Source organism: Narcine bancroftii, chromosome 4 (assembly GCF_036971445.1).
Source record: "Narcine bancroftii isolate sNarBan1 chromosome 4, sNarBan1.hap1, whole genome shotgun sequence".
NCBI classification, from domain to species: domain Eukaryota; kingdom Metazoa; phylum Chordata; class Chondrichthyes; order Torpediniformes; family Narcinidae; genus Narcine; species Narcine bancroftii.
This window is the reverse complement of record NC_091472.1, coordinates 257,734,430-257,754,208: the sequence shown is the minus strand read 5'-3', so window position 1 is coordinate 257,754,208 and position 19,779 is coordinate 257,734,430. Positions and strand designations below refer to the sequence as shown.

Genomic DNA, 19,779 nt, shown 5'->3' with positions numbered 1-19,779 from the left:
TAACAAATACTGTAAATGTTAGATATAGGCTAGTGGAATACAATTTTTTTTTACACCAATAATATCTCAAAAACTAAATAAACTGAAATCAGATTGATCTGATCTGTGTTTTAGATGTGGTCAGGAATTAGGTACTTTTTTTTAACATTCTACTTGGTCTTGCTCCAAAGCAAGCAATTATTTTGTCAAATTTGGCATTCTATTTAGAACGGGTTCTATATATATACACACACACTCTTTTCCTTGTGCTTCGAACTTCGTTAACCTCTTTGAAATATTATAAATGATAAATGATTAATTCTGTGTGGTCAGGGGTATTCAAGTTTCTTACTTTTCATTTTGGGTTTCTTACTATTTTATTTCTCCTTTTTCCTTATTTTTTCCTCCTTTTCTTTTGGGTTTAGTTTAGTGGGGAGAGGGGGTTAGGAGGTTGGGGTTTATATCATCATGTAATAGACTGAATATTAATATTTGACTGTTATGTTTTGTACTTGGATATTATTACATGAATGGAAAACTATTAAATAAAATTTACAAAATAAGTTTCACCAGTAGGTATAATTTGTGAGGAGTTTTATGAGATTAGGTATGTCACCAAAGATGCTTGAAAATTTCTATAGGTATACTATCGAGACGATTCTGACAGTTGCATCACTGTCTGGTGTGGAGGTGCCAATGGACAAGACAAGAAAAGACTACTCAGCTAGCATAATCGACGAGGAATTGTCTCATAGTGCTGGAGACTGGAATTCAATCAGAACTGTGAGGAGTCTGCAGGTTCTCCTCATGGCCATTTGGGTTTCTCCTGCATGGTCCAGTTTACTTCCATATCCCAAAGATGTGAAGGTAGCTGGGATAATTGGCCACTGTGCGTAAGTGAGGGGTAAAATATCGGGCATGGGGGGGGGGGTGTTGATGGGAATGTGGGATTAGTGTAAATGAGAGGTTAGTGACCACCTGTTGCTGTATCTCAATTATCAGAGAAAATAAAATTAAAAAAATCTCTTCCTGCATGTGCTACCTGATGAGCTGGAATACACAGTAGATATAGAAAGGTTGTTTTCCATGGTAGGGAAGTCTAGGACAAGAGGGCACAACATCTAAGGGGTCCACTTAGATCAGAAATGCGGAGGAATTTCTTCACCCAGAGGGTAGTAAATTTGTGGAATTTGTTGCCACAGGCAGTTATGGAGTCAAGGTCTTTGGGTGTATTTAAAGCAGAGATTGATATGTTCTTGATTAACGAGGGCATTCAATGGTAATGGATAGAAAGCTGGGAAGTGGGGCTGTGAAAAAAAATACTAGTTCATGATTAAATGGTGGGGCTGACCCAATAGGCTGAATGGCCTAATTTTGCTCCCATGTCTTTATGGGCTTAAGGTCTACTTTTAATATTATCTCTCTTCATCTCTCTTTAATCCTACGACCCTGTTCCTCAACTCATTATCTCTGGATATTCAGGAATACTGAAGTGCAATTTTCAAAGACTGAAAATAACCTGTTTTTTGCTTGGTAATTGAGGGAGAGTGGATGGGGCTGGAGCAGATACATAAATACCAGCCCCATATCATATTAAGAAGTGTTTCCTGATTTTCATGAAATATGCCACATCACTGTCTAATACAGGCTCTTCAGCCCATGATATAGAACTGACCTATGTAAATCTGCTCCTTAACAATTTAATTTTTTCCCTATCTCATACCTATATCCTTCTATTTTTCTTACATGTGCCTATCTTAGAGTTGTTTGAATGTTCCTAATGTAGCAGCCTCCACCATCTCCCACGGCAATGCATTTCATGCACCCACCACTCTCAGTAAAAAAAAACTTCTTAATTTCCTTGTATGCCTTGAAGAGTGATTCCCCATGTTCCTGCTATCACAATCTGAGAGAGTGAAAAATCTGTTCATGCAATCACAAAGAAATGATTGTGGCTTTTGGCTCTAACTCATACTTGTTAACCATGTTGCTTCCCTGAATTAGTCTCATTTGCCTAGGTTTGACCAATATTCACCAAAATCTATTTATTCATTTCAATCTCTATTTAAACATTCTTCCCCTTCCTCTGGCAGCTCATTCAGGTCCACTTCAAGCTGTTCACTCATCTCCTAATTATTGACCCTCTTACCATGGGATTGAGATAAACATTTATGATTGGCTATGGGGTAGAAGCCAGAGAGTGGTGGTGGATGATTGATTCTCAGAATGGAGGATTGTGACTAGTGGTGTGCCTTGAGGATCGGTGCTGGGATCATTATTATTTGTCAAGTTTGCAGATGACACTAAGATTGGAATTAAATCACAAAAATCTGTAGACCTTGTGATTGAATTAAAAACACAAAATGCTGGAAAAGCTCAGCAGGTCAAACAGTGACCTTACATAGCAAAGGTAAAGATACAGAACTGAGGTTTCAGGCTTGAGCCTTTCATCAAAGTACGAGAAAATGCTACAGGTATCTGAACAAAAAGGTTGGGGGGGGGGGGGGCGATGTGCCAGAAAATAAAGAGATCAAATGCAGTGTAGTTAAACACATATCATGGCTTTTATTAGTAGAAACTCAGTAGTACAATAATGAATGATAATGCGTGCATACAGTTATAGTCAAGGGGAGTGCCCTTAGTGGTAGAGATAATCCACATCCAATGCCAGTAGTGCAGACTAAGCATAGTGAGAGATTGAGAGATTGACAGCATGACACAGATTTACCATGGGGCGGGGGGGGGGGGGGAGGGAGGGGAAGGCAGGAGGTGTTGTGGATATTGAGGAAGGTTTTCAAAGCTTGCAGAGAAATCTAGACCAGCTGGAAAAATGGGCTGAAAAATGGCAGATGAAATTTAATGTAGATAATTGTGAGGTGTTGCATTTTGGAAGGACAAACCAAGAAAGGATATAAAGGAGTGCAGTAGAACAGAGGGATCTCGGAACACAGATACATAGTTCCCTGAAAGTTGTGTCACAGGTGGAGCTTTTGGCATCTTGGGCTTCATAAATGAAAGTATTGAGTATAGAAGTTGGGATGTTATGGTAAAGATATACAAGACATTGGCAAGGCCAAATTTGGAGTATTGTGTGCAGTTTTGGTCATCTAACTACAGGAAAGATATCAATAAGATAGAAGCAGTGCAAAGAAGATTTACTAGCATGCTGCCCAGACTTCAGGAACTAAGTTAGAAGGAAGGGTTAAACAGGTTAGGACTTTTTTTTCCCCCTGGAGATTTGAGAGAGGTATTTCAAATTATCATGGGTTTCAACAGAGTAAATGTAGGTAGGCTTTTTTTCTACCGAGGGTAGGTGAGATACAAACCAGTGGACCTGGGCTAAAGATGAAAGCGAAAAGGTTTAAGGGGAACCTTTTTCACACAGAGAGTGGTGGGAGTGTGGAATGAGCTGCCAGCTGAAGTGGTGAATGTGGGCTCATTTTAACATTTAAGAAGAATTTGGGCAGGTACATCGATGGGAGATGTATGGAGGGCTATGGTCTGCGTACAGGTCAGTGGACTAGGTAGAAAAATAGACTCAAAGGGCCAAGGGGCCTGCTTCTGTTCTGAATGTTCTATGGTTCTATGTTTAAATGCGTCTAATCCTTCAAATGATTGCTGAAGAAATATTGCTGCAGAAACCCTAAATATTTCCACTCTCCTAAGTGTTTCTCCCACTACTTCCTCTGCAATTTTATACCTTTTTTTCCATTTCCCAGAATGATCATGGACCTAACATGCTTGCTCGTTTTCTCTCTCCTCAGATGCTATTTAGTTTCTCAGCATTCCCTTGTTTTATTCATTTCAAATTACAGCTTCTACTGCATTTAAAAAAAATATTTTTCAGAAAATACATTTGTTTTTACTTTAGGTTATTCAAGCTTAGGAACATGAGACCATATAATATAGAAGGAATAGGCTATTCAGCCCATCAAGTCTGCACTGCCATTGTAGCAGTGTAATGGCTGCATTATAACTCCCAGGAGGCAGTGAACAGGCCATGTAGTGTCAGTGCATGATGACATCAGTGCATGTCGAGAGTGTGATTCTGGCTTTTACAAGGTTGTACGGGTAATGAAGAGTAAATGACTCCCATAACTTATGGAATCTTGTATCTGAATTATTCATTGAACAAACAACAAAGCTTTTCCATAATCAAACAGGACATGATGTCACGCAACCACTGATCATGAGTAAGCGGGCAGCATCCTTCCATTTAAGTAAAATCGCTCACCTCACCAAAGGAAAGGCAAATGAAATGGCGTGACTCTGAACCAAAGATAAAGAAGAATCATTCCCTCTTGTACCAAAGAGGGCCACCAAAGGATTTGGTGTTAAAACTATTCTGAAAATTTTTGATAAAGTATTAAAACTTCTAACCAGTATTTTTCTAGTCCAGGCTAAGTCCAGAACATATGAATTAATGACACATCTCCACCCTTACACTATCACAGCAGGCAGTCATACAAAATAAAAGCAAGACAATTTAGCTTAAGACAAATACACTCTATGTACCACTTTGAATTGTAATAGACAATGTTAAACACATAATGAAGAGTTATTAACCAACTTAAGAATTGTGCTCTAATCCACATGTGATATAGTCAAATTGAAATCCTGTTCCGAAGATTTTTCAACCTTCTTTATATGACAATATTGTTCAGAGATGGAATAGAGGGTATTCAAAGCTTTAAGAATCTGTTCATTGATAGATATTTTGCATCATTTGAACAGATTACTACTAAATTTAACTTTCCCAAATCTCAATTCTTTAGATATTTGCAAGCTGTGCATTTTCTTGAATCACGTTCCTAATTTCCCAAGAGAATCTGAATCAAATTTTGTAGATGAGTTTATTTAGCTTAATGCCTTCTTGTAAAAGTTTAGTGTCTATTATTTATGAGAAATTGTTATGTTTTAATCAGATTTCAATAGTTAAAATCATTCAGGAATGATTGCAGCGGGCGAGAAGCTGTCCTTGTGCCGCTGCGTGTTCATCTTTAGGGTTTTTCCCGATGGTAGCAGAATGAAAAGGGTATGGTCTGGGTGGTGGGGGTCTTTGAGGTTAGAGACCACTTTATTAAGACATGACCTCTTGTAGATATCCTCATTGGAGGGAAGTCTGATGCCCATGATGTCAAAGGCTGAGTTAACAGCCCTCTGGTTCTTTTCTTGCCCTGATGGTTGCCACCACCTATCAGACAATGATGTAACCATCTAGAATGCTCTCCACGGGACACTAGTAGAAATTTTCAAGTGTCTTTGGTGACATTCTCCTAAATTCCAATGAATACAGGCCATAAGACCCTGAAACATTCCTCATACAATGAACCTTTAATTCCTGCAATTATCCTTGTGAACCTCCTCTGAATCCTTTTAAACAAGGAGCCCAGAACTGCTGACAATACTCCAAGTAAGGTCTCAGCATTACATTCCTGCTCTGATATACTATTTTTCTTGAAATTAAGGCCAGCATAGCATTTGCTTTCTTCACCACCGTCTCAATGTGCAAGTTTCCTGCATGAGGACTCCCAGATCCCTTTGCATTTGGGAATTTTCAATTTTCTCCTCATTAAGAAAATAGTCGTTCCATTTATTTCTTCTACTAAAGTGCATGACCGTGCATTGTCTGACATTATATTTCATTTGGCACTTCTCTATCCATTCTCCTAATTGCTTCCTCAAATCTACTTGCTCCTTCACCTACCTCTGCATCATCTGCAAACAAAGCCATTCATTCCAAAATCTAAATCACTGATATATAATGTAAAAAAAAGCAGCATTAATATCGATCCCAGTGGAACAGCCCCAGCATCTGGCAGCCAGCCAGAATACATGTATTCCAACTCACTGCTTCCTGCCAATCAGACATTGCTCTCCCCACTCAAGTATGTTTTATTTTATCCTGTTTATTTCTCATCGGGAACTGTGAGAGCGGGACTTGGGACTAGAAGAGCACCAAGATTGGTAGGGGCTTGTTGTAATTTCTTCATTGGCCTAATACCTCTTGCTAATAAAGAGAAGGGAAGCTTGAGTAGAGCGACCAGGAGTTCAAGTGAGAATGTACGGGAAAAAGCTTGTTTAAATTGGCGAGAAGTATAGGTGGAGCAGTAATCCTGTGAGTGGTCCAGAGTTGGAGTGGAGATTTGAGATTGGAAGCCAAAGAAGCAGGTAAGAATGGTAAGTTTTTCCTCTTGTTAAACCCTCTATTGCATGATCAAACAACTGCATCTGGAAAAACTAGGGGAAGTGGTGTTGGTATCATTATCAATTCATCATGGTGCACAGACACAATGGTCATGTCCCAGTCCTGCTCCCCCAACCTGGAACATCTAGCGATCAAGTGTCATCCATTCTACCTGCCGAGGGAGTTCACTGCCATCATTCTGGTTGCAGTGTACATTCCGCCCCAGGTTAACTTCAGGCTGGCATTGGAGAGACTGAGAACTGTGATAAACAGCCATGAGGCAGCACATCCGGGAGACTTCAATCAGGCCAACCTGAAGAAGACTGACAATCTACCACCAACACGTCACATGCGAGACCAGGGGAACCAACTCATTTGACCACTGCTACACCACTATGAAGAACGCTTACCAAGATATATCATGACCTCACTTTGTCTGGTCACCTGGCTGTACTGCTACTTCCGCCATACAAGCAGAGACTGAAGACTACAGCACCAGTGGTGAAGACTGTGAAGGTGTGGTCGAGGGAGGGGAGGAGTGTCTGCAGGACTGTCTTGAATCAGTAGAACTGTAAAAGTTTATAAGGACATCATTTAAAAGGCAGAAATAAATCTGATGCCACACAGGTCTTGTAAAGGTTACATGCTGCCATTATGTCAAATTGTGTCCCATTGAAACCAATTCAATTGCTGGAGAACTCATCCAAATGTTAAACTGTGTCCTGTTGAATTGCCCCACAGACAGAACAGGAGATTGAACTAATCATCTTGAAATCGACACAGATTGTCAGGTGGAGACAGCATTTATATTACACTGCCAGAGATCACACAAGGAATGTCAGGATACCTTTTACCACAATAGACAAACAGAAACAGACTAATTCTTCTAATGGAACTAATTAACATTTTATAATTAACCTCGAAACCAAGCCAACTGAACAATGTAACCAGACATAGCTTACAAGTAACATGTGAGACTCCATCAAAGGATCTGAGACAATATCAGGCTGACCTGTACAAGACTATATGTTTCCCAAATCCTCTTGTATGACATAAATCAACACCATTCATTTGTATTTGTTGGAATAGTCAATCAAACAAAGCATGTGAATAACTTACCTGCAATGTTATATACCACCAAATATGCAGAAATATGGTTCAAAAAGGGTACCTTTGCGACCTGTAATTTTAACAGTTTGAACGAGAATCAGAGTTGAACTCATGTCTTGTAGCCCTCGTTCCCACCATGTAATAGTTGTGTGACCGTTGTGAACAAACTGGGTTGAATTCTCTGTAGTTCTGCTGTGTTTTTCTATTTCAGCGTGGACAGACTTTAACATTTGGTGGAACATATTCAAGAACGCTTCCATCGACTTAAATGAATATGCAACAGATGTCACTGACTTCATCAAGACCTGCGTTGATGAGTGTGTGCCATGCACAAATACCGAGTGTTATCCAACCAGAAGCCCTACGTAAATCAGAGAATCCACAACTTCCCGAAAGTGAGAACAAAGACGTTTCTGGCCAGGGATTGAGACCTTTACATCAAGTCCAGGTACACCTGCAGGTCCTTCTCTGAGGCAAAGTGGCAATTCTCGAGGAAACTAGAGACAGAGACAGATACACACCAGCTATGGCAGGGAGTGCAGGCCATTATAACCTACAAAGCAAAGGCGAACACTATAGATGGTTGCGATGCTTTACTACCTGAAAAGCTGAACACCCTCTTTGGCCCCTTTGATAGAAGAACCAAACAATGCCTGCTAGAATCCCTGAAAAGGCTGAGGACCCTGTGTTATCTGTCTCGGAGGGCAATGTCAGAACATCATTCAAGAGGGTGAACCCTTGCAGGGCATCAGGCCCTGACAGCATAGCTGTTAAGGTACTGAAAATCTGTGCCAACCAACTAGCTGGAGTGTTCACAGACATTTTCAACCTCTCATGTGGCAATTAGAAGTTTCCACCAGCTTCAAATGGGCATCAATCATCCTGGTACGCAAGAAGAGTAGCATGGGGTGCCTCAATGTCTACCATCCAGTAGCATTAACTTCTACAGTGATGAAATGCTTTGAGAGGTTAGTCATGGCCAGAATTAACATGTTCCTAAGCAAAGATCTGGACCCACTATAATTTACTGATCATCGCCATCGTTCCACAGCAGATGCAATATTGATGGCTCTCCACTCAGCTCTGGATCACCTCGAAAACAGAAATTCATACATGCGTCTGCTCTTCATGGACCTCAGCTTGGCCTTCAATACCATTTTTCCCTCAGTGCTGGCCTAGAAGCTACAAACTCTAGGCCTCTGTACCCCACTCTGCATCTGGATCCTTGACCTTCTCATCGGAAGACTACAGTCAGTACGAATTGGAAACAGCATCTCCTCCTCACTGATCATCAACACAGGTACACCCCAAGGATGCATGCTTAGCCCACTGCTCTACTCACTATACATCCAGGACTATGTGGCCAGGCACAATTCCAATGCCATCTATGTTTGCTAATGACACTACATTTGTCGGCAGAATCACAAACGTCAATGAGGAACCATACAGGAGGGAGAGAGATCAGCTCACTGTATGGTGTAATGACAACCTTGCACTCAATGTCAGCAAAACCAAAATGATTATTGTGGACTTCAACAGGAAGTCAGGGGAACGCGACCCAGTCCTCATCGAGGGTTCAATAGTGGAGCGAATCAAGAACTTTAAATTGATGGGAGTCAACATCTCCGAGGTTCTGTCCTGGAGCCTCCACATTGATGCAATCACAAAGATGGTTTGACAGCGGCTATACTTTGTGAGGTGCCTGAAGCCGTTCAGTATGTCACCAAAGACTCTTGTAACCTTCTTCTACAGGTGTACCATGGAGAGCATTCTGGCTGATTGCATCATTGCCTGGTATAGAGGACAACTCTCAGGACAAACTCCAGAGGGTTGTTAACTCAGCCTGTGACATCACAGGCACCAGATTTCACTCAACCGAGGGCATCTACATGAGGCAATGTCTGAAAAAAACAGCCTTTATCCTCAAAGACCCCCACCACCCAGGCCATGCCCTCTTCACTCTGCTACCATTGGGGAAGAGGTAAGGATCCTAAAGACAAGCACTCAGTGGCACAAGGATAGCTTCTTCCCCTCTGCCATCAGATTCCTGAATATCAATGAACTAAAGACACTGCTCTACTATTATTAAGTTTTTAATAGTAATATTGTAGGATGGTTATAATATGTATGCTTGCACTGTGATGCTGTCGCAAAACACTGAATTTCTTGGCTCGTTCATGATGATAAATCCTGATTCTGATGAATCTGATGGTTCTTTAATGACTACACCTTTGGGAAGTGCAGCCAACTCCAACTCTTGAAAGACCATATGAAGGAACTGGAGCTGGAGTTGGATGAACTACAGACCATCTGGGAGGCTGAGCAAGTCATAGGTAATACTTTTGAGCAGGTGGTTACACACAACATTGAAGGATTCAGCTAGCAGGTTGGTGAACAGTGAGAGAGGTAAAAGGAGAAAGAAAAGGCAGGGTCACCTTGTGGCCATTCCCCTCAACAACAAGTTCTTTTTTGGTATACTGCTGGTGGGATTACCTATCTAGGCAAGGCAGCAGCCAGACCAATAGCACTGTGGTCTGGGAGGACTTTGAGTGGTTGGAGAATATTTGTAAAGGCTAGTGCGGGCAGCCAGAAGTCGTGGGACATTTTGGTAACAATGACATAGGCAGGAGTGGGGTGGAATTCCTGGAAAATGAGTTGAGGGATTTAGGAAAAAGCCTGATGATCAGAACCTCCAAGCATGGTAAAATCTTGCTGGACAAATATATAGGAATTCTTTGAAGAAGTGACAAGCAGGCTGGATAAGGGAGATGCAGTGGATGTTTTGTATTTGGATTTTCAGAAGGCCTATGACAAGATGCCATGCAATTAAACCAATTCCCTGGCTTGATAATGTTGCTTGTGAGCTTTTGTGTTTGAGTTAGAATTATACTGCAGTTAAATTCTTCTTCAGAGACTGAGCATGGAAATTGAGGCACACTCATCCCTACTGTATGAGCAATATCTAAAAATTATACATTAAGTTGAACCTGTTGTGCTATTTTTTTTTAAAAATCCACCATGCAATTACTTCATTATCCTCACTAAATTGGCACCCATTATTCCACATCAATAAACCAGATTACTTGATCATTCTTACATTGATGTATGGCAGGATTTGCTGAGTACAAACTGACGTCCACATTCATGCACTGCAATGGCGATTACACAGGGAATCTGGTTCATTAACTTTAAAAACACTTTGGGATTCCCTGGGGTGATGAAAAATAAATCTTTCAGTTCTTTTATTAGTTTGATTGGTATCATAATCGTTGAAGAACTGTAGATCGGGGAAGATGGTTAAATTTAAGGGAGAATTTTTAAAAAATGATGATACTGATGGGGTTTTTTTGAATTGATCAAGTGTACTTTTTCCAGGTTATATCATCTATGTGCCCTGGGATTACTGAGGAATATAATTGAACTGTTAATTAATTTTTATGTTCCAAAATGCTCCTAAATAACAGCACATTTTTTTTCATGCTGAATATCTGCCCTCCCTATGCATGATGGTGCTAAAAACAGCAAAATATTCCATCATTAAAAAAGATTCCATCAATAAATGCAAACAGGCTTTTTCCGCTCAATCTTTCCTGGATTAGAGAACAATCTCTAATCCAGGCAGCATCCTAGTATCCTTAGGGTGGCACGGCAGCGCAGCAGTTTGCGCAATAGAAGAGTAGCATCAGTGACAGGGGTTCAAATCTGGTGCTGACTGCATTGGTTTCCTTCAGGTGCTTTGGTTTCCTTCTACTGTTCAAAACCTATAGGGGTTGTAGGTAAGTTGGGTGGCATGAGCTCGTGGGCCAAAAGGGACTGTTACAATAGTGTATGTCTAAATTTTAAACTTGCACCCTTTCCATAGCTTCCATATCATTCCAATAATGAAATGACCAGAACTGAACATAATACTCTACGGACAAATCCTTATTTTAGGGTTAGGATTCCAGGCAGCCCAACCAGCAAAGTATCACGTCAAATTAACAATAGTTGTCTGTATGTGTTCAAACTGAGACCACCTGCAAATTGGAGTTATAACACCTCCTCTTGCATGTGGGCACCCTACAAATGGATGGCATTAACATCTACTTCTTCGGTTTCTTTGCTTATACCTTGAAGAAAAGCTCAGGCCTGAAACATCGATAATATATCTTTACATCCTATGGACTGTCTGAGTATCTTCAGCATTTTTGGCGCATTTTTAATGACAATCACAGTGTCTGCTGACTTTAGTGTTTCAATTGGTTCAAAACCATTCAAGTTCTTTTAAGAATCATTGGACTCAGTTGTATTCTTTGGATAGACATTGCGTGATTTTACTGGTCTGAAAAATGACCGAAATCTCAGCATTGGTCGTTCATACACGAACATCCAAAACTCCAAATCCCCATTTCTTTATGCGAGTTTAGACAGTATACCAGAAATGCTGTAAGTAAAGAGGTGGGACTAGCAACACCACTGTGGCGAAGTCCTATTCATTAGTCTGTTGTTCATGGAATGCCTGCAGTTCACTTTAGACTGCAGGTAGTCTGGGAAATTGACAAGTGGTCTGGAAGGTAAATTGTCAGAACAGGAATGGCACCCTCATTCTCGTTCCAAGCTTTTTACACACAAGTTCCGGGAAAATGGGAATAATTTTCCTGGAGCACAGCAGTTGTGTAAAAAAAATTAGACTGGCCTTGATAATCACAGGGTTACATTTTCCCAGGGATAACCCAGAACATTGATTGTGACCTTGCACAAATTCCCTGAGGCTAAACAATTCTCAGTTTTGGAAATTCAACCTCACAGGTTTCGTTTAGAATGCAGTTTTCTGAGAGGCTGTGGCAAGATGGCGAAGAAGAAAGACGTGTGTTCCACCTTTCCCCAGGTGGATTATTCAATATCCGAATTTTAAAAGTATAAAAGTGGTTAAAAATAATGTTTAAAGTTTTTTGAATAGCAGTAATCCATTATGGCTACTAATGTGAAGAGATGTAAAACTCAACTTCAGAAGAAATTACCATATAAAAGCGTAGATGAACTGAGGCCTACCTGTACAGCTGAATCCACGGAGTCATTGTTGGGAGCCTCCAAGCCTCAGAGGACTCCTGCCCATTCATGCTTGACGTCAGCTCTGATCCTGCAGTCGCAAGATGGCGCTGGCACTCTGGTGAGTTCGGTCATAGCCAACCCACGTGCACAAGAAGCTGTGCACGCGGGCGGCCCGACCGACAAAGTGGGCCCATGAGCCTGCGGCATTGCTGGGTGGCCCAGGGATGCGCAGTGTAGCGTCAGAGGACACTCCTGCATGTCCGACGGTTCTGCCGGGTATGCGCGGGGCATCCTGGGTTCATGATCTTTTGGAGAAAGTGTGGGCTGTGGGGGAGCCTGAGCACCTGCGTCAGGTGTCCAAACCCACCAGTCAAAGGACCTATGGTGACTGAAGAAGAAGAGTTTACCTTATTGGAATTTGCCCAGGAGGAGGAGCCTGCAGTTAAAAAAGGTAGATCTCAAAAAGTGGCTATGGAATCTGGATTGGACTCAGTGTTCACTGTTTTGGAAGGGATTGCTTCTCAAATGGATAATATGTCAAAACAAATGTCAACTCAAATGACCCAAGGATTTATGGAGGTGAACACAAAAATGAATATTTTGTGATGAAATGTCAACTATGAAACAAGAAATGACTAGTTAAGAGTGATATTAATAGATGTATAAAAATCAGTTGATATTGTACAAGATAATTTTTTAAAAATTGAAACAGTCTTTTCTGAATGTCAAAATCAGGTGGAACGCAATAGAGAAAAAATTGAAGGTTCTTTTGTAGATTGGAGAATTCAAAGAAGGGATTTATTGAAGAAGATTGATTCATTGTAAAATCAAAGCTGGAGAAATAATGTGAAAATAGTTGGTCTTCCAGAGGACATTGAAGGTTCTGATCCAATAAAAATTTTAAGCATTGGATCCCAGAGGTACTGGGTAAAGAGCTTTTTCCTGAAGGTTTGGAACTGGATCGAGCCCATAGAGCATTGAGGAAAAAAACACTTCCAGGACAAACACCGAAGGCGGTCTTGATGCGTTGTTTGAAATATCAAGATAGAGAAATTATTTTATGAATGGTGGTACAGAAAGAGGGGCAGAGTCAATCCCCATTGATGGTTCAAATAATTGTGTTTTTTTCAATGCCGATTTGAGTCAAGAGGTTATTAGAAGATGACGGGAATTTAATTTGGCTAAAGATGTCTTATTGCAAAAGGGCTATAAGTTTGCTTTTTGTTATTCTGCAATTTTGAAGGATTTTAAGGTAACTTTCATCTCAATTTTTTGAGAACATCATGATGCTTTGGTTTTTGCTAATTCATTGCCAGAATTGCAAAGAAATGGGCAGTTTTCACCATCGTCTCCTAAGAGGAGGGTAAATGGGAATGGGTATGGAAAGAATGGTAAGAATGGAAGGAAAGAAGAGCTGACACAAAATCTTCTTGACATTGAAGATCCGGAATAATCATTGGGCTTGGAATCATTGGGTTGAATATATTTACTATATTTGATTGTTCTTAATTACATAATGAATATATATCTGGCTTGGGGGGGGTGGATGACACTGAAAGCTTTGACTGTCATCTACCACTAGTAGGCTTACCATACCCAGATTTTTAGGGTGTTACAACCTTCGGGTGTTTTATTTTTCTATTTTTTGGGTTATTTTTAATTACTTTTTTTTGTTTATTGAGGGGTGTTTTTTTTTGTTTTTGAAGAATTATAAAGAGCAGCATTATTTTATAAAGTGTAAATATATTAGTAGTTAGTAAAAATGTCCACTTTGAATTTTGCAACTTTTAATGTTGAGTGATTAAATAATCAAATTAAGTGAGAGAGTATTGGGTTATATTAAAAAAATGAAAATTGATATTACATTTTTAGAAAAAACATATTTGACCGAAAAGGAACATTTGAAATTGAAAAGAGATTGGGTTGGACATGTGTTTTTTTTTTCTTTTAATTCTAAGGCAAGAGGGGTGGCGATTTGATTCATAAAACTTTACCATTTGAATTGGAATCTTCAGAGGGAAATGTAGGTAGTGTTTTATGGGTAAATTGTAATTTTTTTGCTGAATCTTGGACTTTGCTTAATCTTTATGAGCCTAATATAGATGATGAGTGGTTTATTTCAGAAGCTTTTTTATTGTTAACTCAAGCTAATGAAAATATTTTAGTTGGGGGAGATTTTAATTGCTTTTTGGAACCTTTATTGGACAGAAACCTGAAAAGTATAAGGAAATCAAAGATGGCAATACAAATCAATGCATTGATGATTTAAATCTGTACATATTTGGGAATGTTTAATCACACAGAGCAAGATTTTTATTTTTAATCATCATGACAAGATTTGTTTTCTAGGATTGATTTTTTTTGGTATCAGCACACCTACAGGGTAGCAGGGTAGAGCAGAATATAAAAATAGAAATCTATCAGACCATTCATTATTACGTTTTTCCTGTGAAAGTTCAGAAGTGGTACGTTCATCGTATAGATGGAGGTTTAATGCAATGTTACTGAAAAAAAACAGAGTTTGTTACTTTTGTTAAAGAGCATATCTCTCTTTTAATTGAGAATATTAATTCTGTGAATAGTCATTTTGTAGTATGGGATGCATTAAAAGCTTATTTGAGGGGACAGGCTATTAGTTATTCTACAAAAGTTAAGAAACAATATAAAGGCCAAAAAGTTTAATGTTGGCAAACCAGATTGTTGAGTTAGAGAAAGATTTTCAAATGAATGCATCCGAAGATTAAAAAAAAGCTGCATTAGCGAAATTGAAATTACACTATAATACTTTACAAACTTATCAGTTTGAGCACTTAATTAGTCGATCTAAACAACGCTATTATGAGTTGGGAGAAAGAGCTCACAAGGTACATGCTTGGCAATCGAAAGCTGAACAGGGATCACGGACTATTAATGCCATTAAAAATAAATCAATAATTACCTATAAGCCTAAGGAAATTAATAATCAGTTTAATTTATTCTATCAAAAATTATATACTTCTGAGGGGGAAGCAGGATAATGGTTCTATTGGATCTTATTTATCTAAATTAAGGTTACTGGTATTAGATGAGAAAGATATTCAGGAATTGGAATCTCCATTTACAGATTTTGAAATCATGGAAGCTATACAGGAAATGCCAAATGCAATGTCCCCAGGGGTTGATGGAATTCCTGTGGAATTTTAAGTTTTTTTTAAATGATGATTTATCTTATGTATTTGGAGATGTATTAAAACAAGTTACTGAAGAACAGATGTTGCTGGAATCTCGATCAAATGCTTTAATAACTGTTATTCCAAAAGAGAGATTCATTAAAATTGTCTTCATATAAACCTATTTCTTTATTAAATGTAGATTATAAAATTATAGCCAAAGTATTAGCTAATAGACTTGCCTAAGTTGATACATACTGATCAAACAGGTTTTATTAAGAACAGAAATGCATCAGATAATATTCTTCGATTAATTACTTTGGTCAATGCATACCGAAAGCAGCCTAACCATCCTACGGTGGCTGCACTAGATAGAGAAAAGGCTTTTGATAGGGTTGAGTGTGATTTTTTTTTTATTTAAGGTGTTAGAAAAGTTTAAATTAGGCCCTTTTTTTATAGGTTGGGTTAAAGCTTTATATACGAACCCGATTGCTAGGGTGGTGACAAATGGTCAGATTTCTTTACCATTTAGGTTGACTCGTTCAATTCGGCAGGGCTGTTCATTATCACTAGCCTTATTTGCGTTGGCTATTGAACCATTAGCTCAGACTATTAGACAGAATGGAGAATGCAGTTTTCTGAGAACCCTGAGTATTTCTATGTACAATGGGATTGATATCACTCTGTCAGGCAATTCATTTGAGATGGTCTTTTCACATTTAAGATGGAAAAACACATGAGAGCTTTAAATAGCAGAAATCTCAGTATCATTTAAATGTTAAGCTATCAAAGCCAGCTCCCCCCTCAATAGACAAAAATGTCAACTGTTACCATTTGATCTGCAAAGATCATTAAGCAAATGACTCGCTAACATTTTTTCACAAACAACATAATATTGTTGTTTAATGAAGCTTCAAATGTCTTACTCAAACTTGCATCAATTTATGTGGTGACTTAGCAACCTCCTTATTCATCTTCTGAAATGGATGTGCATTTTCAGAAGCAAGTTTATTTTGTTGTTGCCATGTTTTACTGAACTGGAAGCTAATAATTAAACTTGTTTATTAAGTATGATCAAATAGAATGCAAAGAAATTGCAAAACACAAGTCAAACCAGTTTATGTGATATATTTGAAAATCCAATTAAAAAAAAATCAGGTGGTTCTAATCCTGTTTTTTGTTAATCTTCTAATTCCTCATTTCCTGTATCCAATTGTTGTTAATTGTGTTTTACTTTGGATTGGATATTCTATATTGTTCATCCTGAATTACACTGGACAATGAAGATTTTTTATTCCTGAACACTTTTGGGTATATTTTATGGATTTTTGGCTGCTGATCTCAAAAACAAAAATCACCGTAAAATGTTCCCATCCATACTTTATTTAAAAAAGATGCAACATATTTTTGTGATTTCCTGTCAGATTTTAAGTCTACTTTAAGCATTCAAAACCATGAAGTGCAATATGTCATTGAAAATTCATTTTCTCCATTTACAATTGGACCTCTTCCCTGCTGGTCTTGGTGCAGTCAGTGATCAACATGGTGAAAGGTTTCACCAAGACATTGCAACCATGGAAAAGCAGTACCAGGGCAACTGGAATCCATCAATTCTGGTGGACTATTATTGGACACTGACATGAGAGGCATCAGATGCAGAGTACAAACAAAAATTATGTCAGATGAACTAATACAATGTGTCAGCATCATTATGCGATTAAACATGGTAAATTCAATAACAACTAATGTTTCTCCAACTTTCTACGTGATACAGCAAATCAGAAATTATCTGTGTTCAGACTGAATTTGTCTGTCATAATTCCAAAGAAGCAAATATTTAAAAAAAAATGGTTGTCCAGTGTCATCATTCAGAAGATGATGTTGAGCTGGTGAAAACGTTCCCATGGTGCAGGGTTAGAAAATTTAAAAATATACAAGACCAGACCCTTCATCCCATGTAGCTGTGCTGAACACGATGGCCAAATCATGCATAAACTATACTGTATACACTTGATAGTTATCTCTCCATCCCCTTCTTATTCACATTATGCAGAGACTTCTAAGATTTACATCTGTGGCATCTTCAAAACACCCCACCAGTTTGACACCTCTATCCTACAGCCAGATTGTCAGGGAAGCTTTTACCGAGCGCTGAACAGAACCCTAACATGTCTATTTACCTCACTGTTGTTGATATTACACTGAACATCATCTTCAGATCCAACCCCTCATTTACGTTAATGAGCATCTGTCCCATTATATATGGTGCAGTGAGAAGGATTCTTCCCCTAACAGTCCAAAAATTCTACTCTAACATACAAACAGCCAAATAAATTAGAATTAAAATGATAATTACAGGATAAATGGATAAAATAAGAGGAAAAAGATCAATTTGTGTAGCATAAATGCACAGATGTGGGGTTCATTCAGGAGCATGATGGCTGTGGGGAAGAAATGGTCTTTCAGCCTGTTGGCACATGATTTTGTATTCTTTAACCTTCTCCCTGGTGGGAGAAGTAGTGACTTATCGTGGACACACAGTATCTGCTCACTTGTTAGGAAGGCACAACAGTGACTGAACTTTATGAGAAGACTGAAGTGGGCAAGGTTACCAGCCACCATTACGTCAACCTTTATAAGAGCTCTATCAAAATTATCCTGGACAGCTTCATCAGTGTGGTACGGTTGCTGCAGATATATGGATTGGAGGTCAACCCACAGGATCACGAGTGGCAGAGATCCCTCCCCCCACCCCCCCAACGATGGGATCAACTGGGGTCGTTATCTGAAGACCATCAGAGCCAGCACCACCAGGCTGAGAAACATCCCCTTCCCACGGGCAGTGAGAGTGCTGAACGACCAAAGGAATTGTTCTAACCATCAGAGACTCTCATATTTCTGAAACTATACTTATTTGTACAAATTAATACTTGTCCTGCATATGCATTGTTTGCCTGCATGTGTGTAATGTCTGGTTGTGTGATTGCATGATTTGCACCGAGGACCAGAGAACATGTTTTGTCGGGTTGTACTTATGCAATCAGATGTCAATAAATTTGTCTTGATTATTACATGACAATAAAGGAATCTTGAAATCTAGCTCAGTGAATGCAGGTGGGAGGATGAAGAAATGAGAACAAAAGAAAGAAGCTTGAAGTTAACTAAAAGAAGAGGGCTAAGAAAGGTGCATGCTAATGGGAGGACAGCAGTTTATGGAATGAAGTGGTAGGATGCTGGAGGAAGGAAGGTCAGGGGTGACAGTTAGGTCCAAGGAGAAGAGTCCGGGAAAGAGAAAGAGAATAAGTCCAAAGGGATTAGAGAAAGTGAGGGAGAGGTAGGTTCTGAATACAAAGAAAGAGGTTATCGGAAATTGGAGAAGTTGATGTTTTCTTCCTATGGGGGCCGACGAATCCCTAAGGCAACTCTGTGTTCACACAAAAATCCAGCATCTGCACTGTGTTTCTCTAATAATTCTCTTATCAGACTATCTTCTTGGTCTCCCCATCCCTCCACATTCTCTGTAACTTTAAAGATTTTTAGTGATAATAATAATGAGTTTATCGTCATATACACTGTAGAGTTTATATATGTATCAACATTCATACTCGTGTCAGCCACACAAGTACATAGTGAAGTAAAAACAACTACAATAGCAGTGGCTAGCCTATTATAGAACCAGTGGCATAGGTTCAAATCAGTACTGTATGTAAGGAGTTTGTATGTTCTCCCTGTGTGGGTTTCCTTAGGGTGTTCCAGTTTTCCTCCCATCCTCCAAAGACATATGGGGCTTGTAGGTTAATTGTTGCACTTGGGCAGCACGGGCACGTGAGCCGCAGGGGCCTGTTACAATGCTGTATCTCTAAACAATATTAAAATGTACATATTAGAATTTAAAATAGACAAAAATACAAAATTCATAGATATTGTAATAAATATTCAGTTTCCACTTTTCATTGCTAATGAAGGGACATACATTAGACCTGAAAAGTTTATTCTATAATCTCCATCAGCAGACCAGCCAGATGAAGGTTTCTCAAACTTTCTATTTTTATTTCAGAGTTCCTACATCTCCAGTTTTCTGAGCTCAGTTAGAGCAATTGTTCAGCATATATTTGTTGAAGTGCTGGTTTCAGATTCACGAGGACATGGAGAATGCCTGAACAAATAATGAGAAGCTGGAGGGACTCGGCAGGTCAGGCAGCATCCATGGAAAGAAGGAGTCATTCAATATTTTGGATCGAGACACTGAGATAACAAGCACATAAAGGATGGAAGAAGGGTGGGTAGGGGCCAAGAGGTGATAAGATACTAGACAAATTAAGG

The 19,779-nt window shown here is 39.2% G+C and overlaps 1 protein-coding gene across 11 annotated transcripts in view; it reads right to left on the bottom strand.

The window, feature by feature from the left end:
- Positions 1-19,779, bottom strand: part of LOC138761898 (contactin-associated protein-like 5) — a 1,131,905-nt gene that overhangs the window by 724,227 nt on the left and 387,899 nt on the right. The gene's annotated exons all lie outside the window — the stretch shown is intronic.